The sequence below is a fragment of the Papio anubis genome, chromosome 6 (genome assembly GCF_008728515.1).
Source record: "Papio anubis isolate 15944 chromosome 6, Panubis1.0, whole genome shotgun sequence".
NCBI classification, from domain to species: Eukaryota; Metazoa; Chordata; class Mammalia; order Primates; family Cercopithecidae; genus Papio; species Papio anubis.
Window position 1 is genome coordinate 63,520,014 of NC_044981.1, and position 13,120 is coordinate 63,533,133.

Sequence of the window (13,120 nt, forward strand, 5' to 3'; positions counted from 1 at the left end):
CGGACCCTCACGGTGAGTGTTACAGTTCTCAAAGACAACGTGGACCCAAAGAGTGAGCAGCAACAAAATGAATTGCAAAGAGTGAAAGAACAAAGCTTCCGTGGGTGTGGAAGGGGACCCAACCGGGTTGCCACTGGCTGACTCCGTCAGCCTACTTTTATTCCCTTATCTGCCCCACCCACATCCTGCTGATTGGTTCATTTTACAGAGAACTGATTGGTCTGTTTTACAGAGAGCCCATAGGTCTGTTTTACAGAGAGCTGATTGATGTGTTTACAATCCTTGAGCTAAAAGAGTCACAGAGTGCTAGTTAGCTAGATACAGAGTTAGCTAGATACAGAGTACCAATTGGTGTATTTACAAACCTTGAGCTAGACACAGAGAACTGATTGGTGTATTTACAAACCCTGAGCTAGACACAGAGTGTTGATTGGTATATTTACAAACCCTGAGCTAGACACAGAGTGGTGATTGGTGCACATACAATCCTCCGGGCTAGACATAAAAGTTCTTCAAGTCCCCATCCAGTTCAGGGGTCCAGCTGGCTTCACCCACTGGATCATGTAGGGGGGCTGCAGGTGGAGCTGCCCTAGTCCCCAGCGGGGCCTGCGCTCCTCAGCCCTTGGGCTATCAATGGGACCCGGCGCCACGGAGCAGGGGGCGGCGCCCCTCCCGGAGGCTCAGGCTGTGTGGGAGCCCACCCCATGGAGGGAGCTCAGACATGGCAGGCTGCAGGTCCCAAGCCCAGCCCCTTGGGGAGGCAGCTAAACCCTGTGAGAATTTGAGTGCAGCCCGGGTGGGCCAGCATTGCTGGGGGACCCAGCACAACCTCTGCAGCTGCTGGCCCTGGTGCTAAGCCCCTTACTGCTCTGGGCCGCGGCCCGGCTGGCCACTCCGGGTGTGGGATGCGCCCAGCCTGCGCCCATGCCGTGGGAACTCACACTGGCCCACAAACTCAGCCACGGTTCCCACCTGCACCTCTCCACACCTCCTGGCAAGCTGAGGGAGGAGGCTCTGGCCTCAGCCAGCCCAGAGAGGGGCTCCCATGGTGCCGTGGCGGGCTGAAGGGCTCCTCAAGTGCCGCCAGAGTGGACGCTGAGGCCGGAGGCCGAGGAGGCACTGAGAGTGAGGGCTGCTAGCACATTGTCACCTCTCAATGGCACCATGTCACTTCACTGAACCTCTGCCTACTGGGTTCAAGAGATTCTCCTGCCTCAACCCCTGAGTATCTGGGATTACAGGCACCTGCCACCACGCAGAGCTAATTTTTGTATTTTTAGTAGAGATGAGGTTTCACCATGTTGTCCAGGCTGGTCTCGAACTCCTGACCTCAGGTGATCCACCTGCCTGGGTCTCTCAAAGTCCTGGGATTAGAAATGTGAGCCATTGCACCCAGCCCGGAGTTTTATCTGTATGCCCCTGACTGGGGCTGCTGCCTTTCTTTCAGAGATGCCCTGCCCAGAGACGAGGAATCTAGAGAGGCAGTCTGGCTACAGTGGCTTTGCCAAACTGTGGTGCACTCTGCCCAGTTCGAGCTTTCTGGTGGTTTTATTTACACTGTGAGGGGACAAATATTGTCTACTCAAGCATCAGGAATGGTGGACACCCCTCCCTCACCAAGCTCAAGCGCCCCAGGTCAACTTCAGACTGCTGTGCTGGCAGTCAGAATTTCAAACCAGTGGATCTTAGCTTTCTAGGCTCCATAGTGATAGGATCTGCTGACCTAGACCACTTGGCTCCCTGGATTCAGCCCCCTTTCCAGGGTAGTGAACGATTCTGTCTTGCTCGCATTTCAGGTGCCACTGGGTATGAAACAGACAAACAAACAAAACTCCTGCAACTAGCTCCGTGTCTGCCCAAAAGGCCACCCAGTTTTGTGTTTGAAACCCAGAGCCTTGGTGGTGTAGGCAGCTGAGGGAATCTCCTGGTTGGCGGGTTGTGAAGACCATGGGAAAAGTGTAGTATCCAGGCTGGAATGCACTGTACCTCACAGCACAGTCCCTCACCGCTTCCCATGGCTAGAAGAGGGAATTCCCCAATACCTTGTGTTTCCCAGGTGAGGCAATGCCCAACCCTGCTGCGGCTCACCCTCCGTGGGCTGCACTCACTGTCTAACCAGTCCCAATGAGATAAATGGGTACCTCAGTTGGAAATGCATAAGTCACCCGCCTTCTGCGTTGATCTCACTGGGAGCTGCAGACCAGCGCTGTTCCCATTTGGCTGTCTTGCCAGCCACCCTTGAGACCTCTAGGGATCCCTTTTTAACATTAACATTCATTGAACATTTATGACTGTTCCAAGGACTATACTTTACATGTATGAACTCATTTAATCCTCAAAACAACTCCATTATTGTCCCCATTTGTACAAATAAAGTAACCAACTGAAGGTCAAAGAGACTGAATAAATTGCTTTAGGTCACGTAGCTAAAAAGTCTGAAATCAAATATAAATTCAGTCAATCTGACTCCAGGTATTGTTTATCTATAAAAATATATACTGCCTTGGAGTTGTTCATTGGTACTAGACTTCTTCAAGAAACTTTGCTGCATTTTCTTGAGAGCGAACAGAGTAACTTCAGAAACAGCGGCCGTATGAAAATATGATTTATTTTTATTCTTCCTAAGTCAATGTATATGGAGTCTCCAAATGGCTGGAGACAAGTTTTCAAATTCACTGGTAAAGCTTTTGTTGCTACCCAAAGATTCCTGTCCAACCTTTATGCTAATCTTTCTATTGGGCTTTTCGTTTTAACTTATGGCTTTAAAATATGCAAAAATACAAGTGCATACTTCCATGCTAATGTATTTTCCTGTTATATCTCCCAAGCATTCCTAGAACAATGTTAGACAAACAAGCACTAAATACTGCCTTAATATGAAAGAGATTTTCATAGAGGAAAGAGATTTTCTGAGGTTATTGTGGAGGGTACTTATCCCAACTTCAACTCAATAGATATGGCAAAACTATTACAAATTTGCGTATTTATAAGAATTGTAAACATGTATTTTAAAATGTATAGTTACTAAAATAACATATAGTTAATTAAATACATTTTATAAGTAAACGGATTTTAAGTTTCATATTTTATATTGTTCAATTAGTCTGTTTTCACATTACTGATAAAGACATACCTGAGATTGGATAATTTATAAAGAAAAAGAGGTTTAATGAACTCAGGGTTCCATGTGGCTAGGGAGGCCTCACAATCATGGCGGAAGGTGAAAGTCATGTCTTACATGGCAGCAGGCAAGAGAGAATGAGAACCAAGTTCTCTCATAAAACCGTGAGTTATCATGACACTTATTCACTATGACAAGAACAGTATGGGAGAACAGACTCCATGATTCAATTATCTCTCACTGGGCCCTTCCCACAACATTTGGGAATTATGGGAGCTACAATTCAAGATGAGATTTGTGTGGGAACACAGCCAAACCATATCAATTCTATACTATACATCTTTGTGTTGACAATACTTAGCCTGTTCTTTTTTTCATAGAAGATATTTTTGTTGATGATATTGACCTGTATGATGTTTTCAACCCTTTATTCATCAAGAGGATATTGAGGACAGAAGCAAAATTGCAAGGAAGTTTATTTCTCACAGCAAAAAGAAAATGTTTTTCAAGATATAGTTCAACATCCCAGACTTTATACAATTGACCATAAATACAAAAATGTCGTTTTGAATCTTTAAATCATTAATTGACTACAATTTGAGTCCTATGTCTTTGGAAGAAAAAAACTCACATCCAAATGAAATCATTTCATAAAAACAAGTAAGGTATCAATTATTTTTCTCCGTTTGTTCAGGTCTTCTGAAGTTCCTCAGCTCACTTGTCTCAGCAGTGTCTGTATCCTTTAGTCCTCAATTATCGATGAAAAAAGGAGGTACCACAAAGTGGATATTGCTGTGAATAAGTCTGAATTCAGGGTATAGAAACACACATGTGTGCGCGCGCGCACACACACACACACGGAACCTTGGGGAACTGCTTTTATTTTGTGGAAAACATACCTAATTGCAAAGTTGTTTGCTTTGCCAGGTGCCATGTCCAGTCATGCTCAAAGAAACCTTTCAACTGCTCCTGGAAAGAGGGCTTGCTTATATAGTTGCTGTCTTATTGCTGCTAGCAATAAACCCAATTTACCTTCTCAGTACATATCTCCTTTACCTATACTTGAAATTTCTTATGAAAGAGACAGCCTGATCCCTTGTGTATTTGTGAGTGCTGTGTTTGCGTTTATCGGTGTTTCTGTATGTGTTTCCTTGACCCACTTTAACTCTTAGGAAGATCAACAACCACTTAAAACATTCAACCATTTTTTGCTCCCCAACTTCCTTCTCTTAGAGAGAAAATTTCACTGCAGCTGTTTTCCTTCTGCAAAGCTCTATTATGCTTAAAGACCATAGTTGAATAAGAAAATGTATTTCTAGAAATATGTTTTCTGGATTTTTTGTGTAATAGTAGTACACTCAAGCATTGTTCTTTTGCTGAATGCATGCAAATGTATAAGGGAAAATATTTCATCAGTTTAGATGTTTATGCTTTCATATTAAAGATTTTTGTTAACCAGACAGAGGAACAAGGCCTAATATGGCAACATGCTGTGTTTAAGTAATAGTACTTGTCTTGATTATATGGCCTTTATTAAAATTCCCAGCTCCATAAACATTACATAAAACTTTTTTTGCCAGATTTCTAGATTCCTCTGACATAAAAAATTCAAGACTTAAGTGTATGCATGTATGTGTGTGTATGCGTGTGTATGTATAGTGATTCTATGTATATATATATTATATATATATATAATATATATAATCTGTCTGAAGGCAGGCTTTGGAAACATCAGATCCAAGCTACCAGGCTTATGTAAATCCAGATAAGGAACAACCAGTTTCTCAGAACTCTTTAAAATATCTGAACTTAAGTGAACTTCATAATTCTTAGATTTTTGTGTTTACTTTTCCAGTCTTATTGACATATTAAAAATTTAATCATTATAAACTCCAATAGTGGAAAAACAAATATCATCTTTTACAATAAGTAACAGAAGTGAATCTCTATAGATCTAGGCTACTCATGGGGTTCACTCTCTTTGGTGTATTCATAACAACCTGAAATGTGAAATTGTGTGACTTTGAAGGATACCATGTCTATCTATCTATCTATCTATCTATCTATCTATCTATCTATCTATCTAATCTATCATTTACCTATTTCCAATTTTTTAAAATTTCTATTACCTAACTTATTAAAAATGCATTTTTACTGGTGAGTAGGCACCTATTAGGTCAGGAATTATGTATTTTCTCTTGTTTATTATTATACATCCTGGGTCTAATTGCAAAGTAAATATTTATTGAAGAAAACATGGAGAAAGTAAAGAAGGGAGGAAGAAGGGAAGGAGGTAGGGAAGAATGGAAAGCAGGGTGGAAAGTAAGGGAAGGAAGAAATGTATTAACTATTTTTGTTGTTGTTGTTCCTTTCCTAGACCTTATCAGTATATAAAATAGAATGACTGCTACAGAATAGGTGCCGAAAGTGTCCACTGTGGACAACAGAAGGCTTTGCAGTTTGGGTACTACAGGAAGAAAACACTGAGTCATAGTTGGTTGTACAACTCTTTTTATTGAGAATTTACATCAGCAAAAGAAGGGGAAGAAGAAGGGATGGTTAGATGTGACAGAGGTTGTATCCCCCATTAGGAGCTCTAGAGTAAATGTTGCCTGTTAGAGGAGTTCTATTTCAGCTGCACATGGCTGAGCCCTTGGACCACTGCCTTGGTCAATCACTGGCTGGCAGCCACTCTGAGAAGATTGGCACCTCGGCTTGAAATCTGAGGCTGACCATAAAGAAGCTAATAGCTGGAGGCTGTTAGATAACCACTGTCCTTGAAGCTAGCATTTCTTTTCTTAAATGGGGATGTGGAAGACACATCTCTGTATCCTCTATACCAGGTATGAACTAGTTTTTTTCATTATGGAAAGCAACCTAAGATATACCAACTTCTCCCTATCAAATAACCAGCTCCAAATAAGAATGGAATATAATTCTGTCTGAGAAAAGTGTAAAAAGTGGCACTCATGCAAAGGAGTCTGTGTGTTTGTCAGTCTCCACACTGCATTTCTTTATGTTTCTACTTTGCTTATTAGGGGGATTCACAACAAATGCATCTCTGATTTTTTATAATTGAAAGCATAACATTGATCAATATTAAAGAAAACAGATCTCTATTCTTTATAAAAAATAAGAATTTTTTTATAAAGGATTCAAATGGATATCATTTGGTGAAACTTAAATGAGTTAATATCTTTGTTTCTCTTATTACCTTCCTTTTTGTAGGTTTCCATGGGAATCTTTGAAAAGTAACTGACTACAGCTGAATCTATATGTGTTCTAACAAGATCAGATTCAATTAAAGATCTGATGCATCTGCTCCTTGTGGTTTATGAAAAAAATCAACATGAATTTATTGAATAATTAATATGTACAGATTATGCAAACTGCCTGTGAGAAATTCAAAACCCAAGGAAGCGCTTGCCTGTGTTCTCATATGGCAATGAGAACTGAAGCTAGGCACATATTCATCAACATGAGGTAGGACAGAAAATATTTTTCACCCATCACAAGGTTCATGTCTGAGGCTTTTATAACAAAACACAGATTAACAACAGAAAAGTAGGATAACCAAATGTATTTAACATAAGCTTTATATGACGCAAAGCCTTCAGAAATGAACATGTAAAGAACCAGGGAAAACTGCATTTTTACAGGAAGTCATACAGAAGTGTGATTGGAGCACAAAAGAGTATGACCTAAGGATAATAAACTGGGGTAAACTTAACAAGGCTTGTTTGTTCAGATTCTTCTTGGACTCCCCATGTGACATTTCTTCCCTCCTGTAATAAGACAGGACATCTGTCACATGAGGTTCTTCAGGAGAGAGGGGAAGTCAGAGCGACCTTCCTGCTTCACAGTTTTCTCAATTTATTTTGGCTTAAAATAGTATGGCAAGATTCCACATTTTGGGGTAGCATTTCCTATACCCCATTAATGACAAACAAGAGTATCCTAGTTTATTTTTTCCCCAACTGAAATTGTTTTTTATAATCCCAGAAAAAAAAAAAAAAAACCTGCTAGGTATGGGGTAAGTGAAAATGGAGGTTAAAATGACAGTATTGTAGACAGTTAGCCAGCGAGTTATTCAGTATCTCAATTACTATAAATTGAGTGTCTACAGTTTGCCAGTGACTATGATAGAATCCTAGGACACAGAAATTGACAAGGTAGACAATATCCTTCCATTTGCTGAACTTATACATGACCAAACTAATAATTCCAAAGAATTGGAAGGGTTAAGAATGAAACGAAATAAGAAATGTTACAAAGAGTAAGTACGGTAGAACTGGGAAGCTGGGAGCTGGTAAATTTTATGTAGGATGATCAATCAAGAATATTTTGAGGCCATGTAATTTGAGTTGAGATCTGAGAGGTGAACAAACAATAAATTGAGCTTTTTGGGAGAGAATATTAAAAAGAAAAGATAACCAGAAAGAAAAATTACAAAGTTTCTGAGATAGAAGTTTAGTCTGTTCTAGAAGTATGTGGTACACTAGAAATACAATACAAGACACATATGTAGCCTTAAATTTGTTAGACATTTAAAGAGTAAAATAAAAGTGGTTCCATTACAATAATACTAAATTTTGTCTTATTTTATGTAATGTACCCTAAAAAGCATTTCTACATTTAATCAAATTAAACATTAATGAAAATATTTTACTTTAATTTTTTATACTAAGGTTTAAAAATATGCTACATATTTCAGACTTACAAAATGAATTTAAATCAGAACATTTAGATATGGTAATTGTACTTTAAGTAATCATAGTCATTTGTGACTCATAGCTACCATATTGGATGGTGTGATTATAGAGACTGAAAGAAGGCTACTGTTTCTGGATGGCGTCTAAGAAAGAAAGTGTATTGAGAGGAATTAAGAGCTAAAAAGAGTATATAAAGCAAGCAGGGCCTTCTAGGCAGTGGCATGAAATTTATATCATATTCAAATTACAACAGGAAGTCATTAGAGGGTTTTAAGAAAAAAAACTGACCTGATATAATAACTGCTATTAATAGACTGTGCATGCTGTGTAGAAAACAGCCTGTAAAGCATACAAGAGTAGATGCAGAAAAACAGTCTTCTTTGAGATACATTGGCAGCATAAGCAGTGGACATATATGGGAAAAATATGGATATGTGTTTTGGAGATAAAAGCCCACCAGACTGAATTCTACCAGAGCGATCAGATATAGGGTAAGTATAAAGAAAGGAATTAAGAATGACTCCTGTTTTTGTTTGTTTGTTTTATTGTTGTTGTTATTCTTTATTTTTGCAGCAGCAAGTGGATGGTGGTAGCATAAATCGAAATAAGAAAGACTTGAAGTTTCAGAGGACAGAAATGGAAATTCCCGTGGGTTATGTAAAGTTTCAAATGACAGTCACAATTCAAAATTATGAGTACACAAGATGTTTTGTTAGAGTGGAATTCAGATTTTGAGAGTGTTAGTGTATAGTTATTATTTAAAGTTAAGAGACAATGACATTACCTAGAAAAGGAAAGAAAAGGAACAGAAGAGGAGAGAGGAGAAGATAAAGGATTAGGTGAGAGGAGTAGAGGAGAAGGGCTGACAATGCCTACAACAAAAGGCAGAAAATTAGTTAGGAGGACAAAGGCTATTTTCAAAGACAGGTAGTGGCAAAAGCCTAGTTGGTATGCTGTAGAGAGAGACAGGAGGTGAAGAAATGGAGATGGCAGTACAAATACTATTTTCAAGGAGTCTATTTAAAAAGCAGAGAAACAAGAAGGAAATTGGAAGGGGGATGTGCATTCTCAGGGAGAGCATGTTCTAAAAAATTATATCATTAAGGTTGAGAATCTGAGATTAAGCCAGGTAAATCAGTTTACCCAAAATCTCGCAGTACATAGTGAAACCAAGTTGCAAATACAGATATTTCTGACATCATGGGCCAGGCCCTCATGCATGTTATACTGTATGTTATAACGCCTCTTGGGGAGGAAAGCTGAATTTTGGAAAGCCAACATCTTTTAAATGTACTGGTATCAAGTAAGGTATTGATTAGTCTAGTTGATAAGAAGCTGAACTAAGACTGGAATTATGAGAAAGAAAGGGCTGCTGAAAAATACATTACCAACCAAATAAGACCCCAACAAAGGTGAGGCTGGGCCTCATGAATATGGGAATGAGGAATAGCCAAAGATGACTCAGGGCTCATAGGTTCCCATACATAGAAAAATATGGTGGTCTGAATCTACCATGAATTTGGCTTTCATATGACGTTCAATTTAATTAATACATTTCTTCACAATCCCTCATCTGCTTTTTGGATCTAAATGGCTTTTCACACCTCAGCTGACTAATGATGATTTCGAGCTATCATTTGGCAGCACTGCCCCCTAGTTGTTTCAGGATTTTTTTTGTAAAAATATGCTTGACCTTCTAATGTATTTTCCAGAAATCCCTTACGCGCGAAAGCAAGTTGATCTTTTTAAGTAAAATATTGGCAAAAACAATGAACAGGAAAAAAAAAGTTCAAAAGAAAAGATATTAAGCTTAGTTTTATGAAATTATATTCTGATATGACAGCAGATTTAACTTGAAATATGTAGACATCTTCATGTAGTATTATGAGTAATTTTCCACCTTGCTTTGGAACCTGAGTAAAGATTGCAGTCTGCTAACCTTAAGAGTCAGCCTCACCAGGATTTTCCAAAGGATTTGGTGGATCTGTGTGAGGCCAGTTATCAACACAGCTCTCAAGATGGCCAGGATAGCACATGATAATGCACACCTTAAATACCAGCCAGTTAACCTTGTAAAATTTAACAGGTTTTATTGAAAATTCTCAGAGTGGTAGCTATTTTTATTTTATTTCATAGACAAGGAGACAAAGGTCTCTGCCAGTAATTTGGTCAAAATCTCTCAGCTACTAAATGGCAGAGCCAGGAGTCAACCCAGTTAGGGTTTATAGCAAAGCATGTACTCTCAGCAATAATATGGATGTGGCTTCTGAGAAAGTACTTGAGAGGTACAACCCAGTGATCATCTATGTAGCTTCTTCATGGTAGTTTTTGTAGTGCCTCTGTAGTGTGCAGATTCTGTTGCAGGGCACATTGCTGCTACTTTTCAGGCACTAGAGGAATGGAAGATTGTAGTGTTTATGATAAAGAAGAGATAGCTATACATAAAAGCAAAAAAAGAGAGGAAACAGGGATATTAATTCCCAACAGATCAGTGAAATTTGCTAGAGATCATAAATATGTATCATGCAAAAATATTTTCCATCTAACAAGGGCTTTACTCTTTGCCCCACTCCTACTCTGAGTTTAATTATTGCTAGAGGCTTCTCTGTTGTTTGATTTAGTACTGCAATTTTGCAATTACCTGCCAATCCTTCCTCTGTGTTTGTTTTTTGTTTGTTTGTTTGTTTTATTTTGGAATCTTCTTCAATCTTGTTGCATCCACTTGTATGACAAATCAAGCAGGTCCATGCAACACACAAGGACTCAAAAGATGCTCTAATGTCTTTGGACTTGTTGGTTGAGTAACCATGTTAATGATAACTTTGAATAAAGTTAATGCAATATTTTATGCCCCCAAAACACTTTTGAGTTTCTAATTTTGTAAAAAATTTTTCATTTTCTTTGGGGTGTAGTAGCCCTTTATTTTCATGAATGTTGAAAAATGATACATTTTTAGATGTACCACAAGATTATAGCTCAAATTCTAGTTCAACACCAAGATGTTCTGAATATATTTGTAGAGAGAGGTCATAGATCTCCAACCATACAAACTGAAAGTAAAGCGTCAGCAATTGAAGTAATTTATTCACTCATCCAATGAGTAAACATTTATCTCAAGTCTGCTGTGGGCTTGACAAAGGGTTGAATGCTGAAGATGCAATAATGAACAAATACACATACTCTAATAGCTAGTAAGTATTATGAACACAGATATGATAGAAATGCACACAGACCACTAAACAAATAATATGTAAAGTCATGTGCTTGGTTTTGCTCAAAAATTATTCTGTGACCTGAAAATATCCCTGTGAAGAATAAAAGGCCAAAATGGCATTTCATATTATGAAGAAAATATTCTTGCTCTCTGTATAGATGATCACAAGTAATTTAGAAAAATAATACTACTTTCCTAGACTGGAGAAAAATTGAATGTACTTCCTTAACAATGATAGACACAGATACAGATACAGAGAAAAAACAAAAACAAAAACATAGACCCATTGTTTAGATGTATTGTCTACCATTCAGAAAATGTCACAGCAAGTATACTTACACATTATCATATTTAACTAGGTGCACTGTGCTGCTTACACTTGTGTTATTTATAATTCCATGAATAACTCAAAAGTCCAAATGTGTCCAGGCTGCTGTAGATTAGGATATAATTTTTACTTTTACTTATCTGAGAATATTCATCTGAAATTAACCAATTTCAGAGACCTTGGTAGATAGTATTTATTTGAATTAAAAATAATAAAATCACTTGTATATTTTCTAGTATCTACAAACATGCTTGATAGTAGAACATTTAATTGAACAAGCATGGATACTGACTAATAAAAAATGATACCAGATGTAAACAATTGATATTAGTAAACTGGTAGGCATTGGTTAAATGTGAAATACACAGGATCTAATTGTTTTACTATATATATATTTTTAAAAATTTACATAAATGCTAACCGATAAAATAAAATCAGCATACGTAATCTATTGGAATAACTTCAAAGATCAATTACTGAACATTTTCCCTTTATACCAACTTGGGAATAAAGAACATTAAAGTTCAAGATAACCAATTGGCAATTTTCGTAAGTAAATAAGGCAAGGTCACATTCACTAGGCCTTAACGCTGAGAGTTCAGTAAAATAGAGGATGCTGGGTTGCAATTCTGAACATTCAGAAAAATAGATTAGAAAAAAATGCTGCAGGCACAGGCAGATAACTGGCATGTGGCAGTGGCAGTTTTCTTTATAACATAACACAGTTCTCTTTATATTGTATTTGCTATCTTAAGACAAAAATTTTATATTTTGAAATTGGTGCAGAGCATGAAACAAATTTGATTTTAAGTATTTTCAACGGTCTTATAATTATTTCCCAAATTTATGTTCACCCCACATGCCTTACCCACTACACATTCTGGATATTAATGCCATCATTATGTTGGATATCTTATGTTGGGATGCTAATTGAGGGGGTATTTCCCAATGCTAAACTTGTGTAGGAAAAGATTAAAATTATAAAGCTTAAAGATCATTGAATAGTTAATATTTGGGGAGGTAAAAATCTCACAATCACATATTTGAGATGTAATAGTGAAGGAATAGGTATGTGGTATAAAGAAGGGGCAATCAATGCTAAGAAAATCAGTGTTTCTTTAGTTGTATCCTCAGCAGAGATTTAAATAACTTTTGTTATTTTTTTCTCTCTTTTAGGGAATTAAAATTGGACTACTCTTTCTTACCCACAATCAAATTCCAGAGAAACCATTTGTGATGCTAATGAAGGAAATAGTCATGGACTTCATATTTCTCTAAGTATTTTCATGCCCATGCATTTGTGGATTGCAATATTTTCCTAACCCAGCTGTCTTTCTGAGTCACTGTCTCTGCTTCATCCTCTTAGATGTGGCATAGAACGTTTTAATCAGAGAAGCAAAAAGCTTGTTTTGCTGTTAGAACTAATGAGTTTCCAATTGATAAATTACATTAAATAGTAAACATCACATCAATAAATGTCTTGTCCTAAGATATTAAAAAATTCACATGAAGCCAATAACAACATAAGTGAAATGTTTGGTTTATTAATAAAGTAATGAAGAAAATTCTATCTGATTATTGTGCATGTACCATATACTGGACCAGAATTTACAATGTACATATATAGTTTATACCTGACAGCATTTAATGGGCTTGGAAAGACCCAATAAACCAAAATTATCTTTCACACACCTGCCAGGTCATCTATAATATTTCACATCAAATTTATTTCGGTAGAGTAACAC

At 37.6% G+C, this 13,120-nt stretch overlaps 1 long non-coding RNA gene across 1 annotated transcript; it reads left to right on the forward strand.

Moving 5' to 3' along the window:
* Window positions 1-7,870: 7,870 nt before the first annotated feature.
* Window positions 7,871-12,851, forward strand: LOC103883765. Its single transcript, XR_002521601.1, has 2 exons — window positions 7,871-8,324; window positions 12,552-12,851. It is a non-coding gene; the product is annotated as an uncharacterized LOC103883765 (long non-coding RNA).
* The last annotated feature ends 269 nt before the right edge of the window (window positions 12,852-13,120 follow it).